General features: G+C 54.6%; 1 protein-coding gene across 1 annotated transcript in view; it reads left to right on the top strand.

The window, feature by feature from the left end:
* Positions 1-4641, top strand: part of SPNS3 (sphingolipid transporter 3 (putative)) — a 52630-nt gene that overhangs the window by 40085 nt on the left and 7904 nt on the right. The gene's annotated exons all lie outside the window — the stretch shown is intronic.

Genomic DNA, 4641 nt, shown 5'->3' with positions numbered 1-4641 from the left:
GGAGTTGGAGGTTGCTGTGAGCTGTGATGCCACAGCACTCTACCCAGGGGGACAGCTTGAGGCTCTGTCTCAAAAAAAAAAAGAGAAAGGCTATACTCTCTGCTCCAGAATCATCTGCTTTTTTGCTTGACTGCCAGCCAATATTTAATGTTTATTTCATTAGATTTTGTTCTTCTCTTCGGTGAAAAATAATTTTTTTCTGACTTACTATTTTTTTTCTTCTGAGGGAGAGGAAAGTCTATAATAATGTGATCCCTTCCCCTTCCCTTCCTTTCTTTTGACAGAGTCCTGGTCTGTCACCTCAGCTAGAGTGCAGTGGTGGCATCATAGCTCACTGCAACTTCAAACTCCTAGGCCCCGGTGCCAACTAATTTTTCTATTTTTAGTAGAGATGGGGTCTCAGTATGTTGCTCTGGCTATTCTGAAACTCTTGGTCTCAAGGGATCCTCCTGCCTCAGCCTCTCGAAGTGCTAGAATTATAGGTGTGAGCCACCACGCCCAGCATATGATGCAATCCCAATCTTTCATCTTTGGTTAGGAGTTGACCTAGATGATCTTTAAGGTTCCTTCTAGCCCAAATTTGATAATAACTCTGAGTTCTCTTCTTGCCCAAGGAGAGGTGTGCCCAGCACCACAGAGAGCAGAGCCAGGGTGGCTGTCACTGAGACCTTCACAGCAGGGAGGGGATGCTGCCCTTTCCAGCCTTGAAGACTCCTCAGTGAGGACTGGGAATGTAAACCTGGTATCCATCCCATCTGGTGCCCACAGGGGAGCTTTTGAGGTGGTTGGCAGGGATCAGTCAGGATGTGTGTCTGCCATAGCTGTGGTCAAGGTCAGCCAAGGATTCAGGGGATGGCTGTGGGACTTGTTCTCTGGTTCCTGGGGTGGCACAGAAAGCTAGGCTGTGTGAGGTCCCCAGCTCTGGGGAGTTTTCCTGCCATTTCCCAGATTTGGCCCTTGAGGGGCTTCTTGGATAAGCCCTTTTTCTCTTGCTTTCTAGGCTGGAGCAGCCTGCTCCCTTCCAGGGTCTGCCTCAGATGGTCTGAGCGAGGCCCACCCACCCTTCCTCTGAGGCTCCCATCCTTGCCAAGATCTAGCAGGTGTCTCTTCTTGGGCAGGCAACATGGCCCACCAGGAGAGCCCACAGTCCCAGCTGAATTTTCCAGAAGGACACCAGAGTTTTGCTCCCTTCACTGCCTCACTCTCCACCTGCCTGCCTACTAGGTTGTTGGGCTGCTGCCGGCCCCTGGAAGCCAGGCAGTGCCCTTGTGCCCTGATGCCAGTCCTTGCAATTACAGGTTGGCAGGCCCAGGGGCAAGGCATGCCAGCCAGCTCGGCAGCTTGCTGGCGGCTAGTTTGTGCCCTGGGGCCTGTGTCCTGACTGGCTCAGCCATGCTGAGTGGGGAGTTGTTCTGTGAGGGGTCTCAGGTCTCTGCCCCGGGCACTGAGAGCCCATGGGGGATGTTTGCCTTCTCCTTTCTTAGTGGGGCCTAGAATCCATTCTTTGCAGTCAGATATCAGTTACTGCCCAGTTGGAAGACTGAGATGGACCAAGGTTGAAGACCTTACCTCTCCCACCCCTTCCTCTCTGCTCCCTCCTTATCCCTACCTGTGTGTTCAGGTGTACCCAAGGAGCGGTCCACACATGCATGTGCAGAAATGTGAGAGCACAGACATGTCTGGATACATATATGTGTGTGTGTGCATAACGTGTTATACCTCCTGTAAGAGCACAAGCATGCACACTGGCCTGTGCCCATGTTTACAGCCACAGTCTGTCTCGGTGCCCTGGCCACACATGTTCTGATACTTTGAATGGCATGTGTGTTAGCTGCATATGTACAAACTTGTGGTATGGGAGCTCTTTGTGTGTATGCCAAGTTATGAGTGTCTGTGTAAGTGTGCATATGTGTGAGTGTGCACGTGTGTTAAAGCTCATGTGTATGTGTGTAAGGCCTTGTATTAGTCACGTGTCTGTGTGTGTTTGTGTGGCTGCCTGTGTGTGTGAGCATATGAGTGTGTGCGACAGTGTGAGCATGGGTGTGTATGTGTGCATGCTTCACTGCCCAGGGACGACGCAGGCCGGGGAAATTCATCATTCCCGCCCCAGCTGGACGGGGAAATCCTCTTTGAACGAAGAGGCAAAGGCCAGAGGCTGAGGGGCTCCATGTTTCTCAGGCTCCAGGCAGTGTTCCCAGGCCCTGTGGCCCAGGGGGAGCTACGTCAGGGTGCAGGGCTGTGTGTACAGGCTCTGAGGAGACAAGGGCAAAGTTAGATTTCCCTTTTGGAAGTCCCCTCCAGGGCTGGTGTCAGCAGGGATGGCAGGGCCTGGGAAACTGGTGAGGAGGCACGAGATGGGAGGCCTGGGTCAGGCCAGTAGCATAGGGTGGTGGGAGGCAGAGTTGAGGGACACTTAGGAGACAGAACGGACAGGTCCAGTAATTGGAGGGGTGTGAGGGTGAGCAGAGCAGGTAGGCTCCCCTCCCCCTGGTGTCAGGCATAGGTGATAGAGGACGAGGAGCTGACCCTAAGCCAGAGGACAGCAGCTCCAGCAGCTTGCTCAGAGATGTGTGGGGACATGGGGAGAGGATGAGTTTGGTCACGGGGTCAGTATGAGGTGCCTGTGGGCTGCCAAGAGAGGGTGTCTAGGAGGGGCCTGGGACTGCAGGTTTGAGACACGTAGGAGTAGCTTTGAGTGGTCAGCTAAATTCTATAAACCAGGGTCTTTTCTTTTTTTTTGAGACAGAGTCTTGTTATGTTACCATTGGCAGAGTGCCATGGCATCATAGCTCATAGCAACCTCAAACTCTCAGGCTTAAATGATTCTCTTGCCTCAGCCTCCCAAGTAGCTGGGACTACAGGCACTTACCACAATGCCTGGCTATTTTGTTGTTGTAGTTGTCATTGTTGCTTGGCAGGCCCAGGGCTGGGTTCGAACCCGCTACCTCTGGTATATGTGGCTGGTGCGCTATCCACTGAGCTACAGGCGCTGAGCCAGACCCTTTTATTTGTTTGTTTTACTTTCTAATTGTGGAGCTCAATTTTGAGTTGGTCACAGAAGCCACTGAGCTCTCGGACCAAGTTTGGCTGGTCTGTGTGTGGTGCTGGAGGCCAGCGTGGTCACCAGTCTAGCAAGCATGGGCTGTGGGGGCTGGAGGAGTCTGGCAGAGCATTTGGGCTACACCAGCTTGTACAGTTGAGGAAACCAAGTCCTAGAGGCTGTGGCCTCCCCAGAGTCGCCCAGGCAGGGTGGGGCCAGGGCCTGTGCACCCCAGGAGGTCACACCCTTTTGTTGTAGCACCCCTCCTTGAGGTAAGGCGCCCCAGGCCGCTGCCTCAGGAGACTCTGTAATTACAGGATTAAAAGTCTGCCTCTCCCCAGCCCAGCCCTTTGCCCCCTCAAAGCCACCAAGAGGAGAGGAGGGTTGGGTGGCGCAGTGCTGGTTTCCAGGTGTGTCTGAGGAAAACTGGCATCCTTGGGTGGTGTATTCAGCCTGAAAGGCCCCATTGTGGCTGCAGCCTCCCTCTGATGGCCTCTATTTTGGGGTTGGGATCCACCCTGCTCCAGCTGGAGGAAGGAAAAGGTGTATTTCAGTATGTCCTGTGGGTGTGGGGTGGCAGGGGAGAGGTGAAAGGGGAGGCTACATGGCTGCGTGACTTGGACTGTGTGCAGCAGGGGCCACAGGGGCAAGCTGCAGGTGTGAGGAGAGGAGAGGGCTGTGCACAGGTACAGGGAGCCCAGAAGTTGCAGAGGAGGGCGGATATGAGGCGGGGCTTTCATGCGGCCCTGGGAGGTTGGTTGGGAGACCCTGTTAAGCTGGAATGTAGGTCTGTGGCCTGCCTGGGCCCCGCCTGAGACCTACCTGCCAGTGACTTCCTGATTCCCACCCCTGTGGGTGCCCAAGTCCCATGTCCTAGGCTTCAGGGAGACCCACCCTGTACTCAAGGGCCTGCCAGTTTGGTGCCAAGGGCCAGGGACTGCAGCCACAGGAGCTCGGTTAGACTGAGAGAACACACAGGCTGCTTGGCCTCCTCGGCCTGGCCGGCCCTCCCTCCACCAGCTGGGCCGTGTTCCTGCTCCACCCAGCATGGTAGGCACATTCCAGCTTCTTGCCTCTGCTGCTCATGTGAGCCCTTGGCCTGGCATGGTCTTGTGGCTCTTCTGGGCCACCCTGATCCCAGCCATGCTTCAGACCTGTGCCCAGTGCCACCTCTACCTGGGGGCCTGTGATTCCCCAGTGCCAGCCTTACCAGGTACTATGGCCGCCTGATGCCCTCAGAACCTTTCCCACAATGGCCTTTTCACCTTCATCTTGCCCAGGCCAGCCAGGAAGTAGCATGATGTGTACCAGTGGGTCTGAGTTTCCTCATTTGTGAAATGGGTGTAATGATACCTGCCTTATCAGGTCACCTGACCAGCAGGGCTAGATGGGGTCATGAGAGTGGATGTGTTTGGTGTGTCTGTAGTTGAGGTAGTGGCCCTGTGGTTCCTCAGCCCCAGATGCTCTCAGGCCTCTGGATGTCAGGCCTGGTGGGTGCCTGAGCCTGGGCTGCCCTAGCACAGCCCCGTGATCCAGGAATGACTAATTCCGTCCTAGCAATAAGCTCTTGGAAGCTCTGAGAAAGTAGACTTTTTTTTTTT

This window comes from Otolemur garnettii, unplaced genomic scaffold (assembly GCF_000181295.1).
Source record: "Otolemur garnettii isolate 467f Iridium unplaced genomic scaffold, OtoGar3 scaffold00145, whole genome shotgun sequence".
Lineage (NCBI taxonomy): Eukaryota > Metazoa > Chordata > Mammalia > Primates > Galagidae > Otolemur > Otolemur garnettii.
This window is presented reverse-complemented; position numbering and strand designations above follow the sequence as displayed.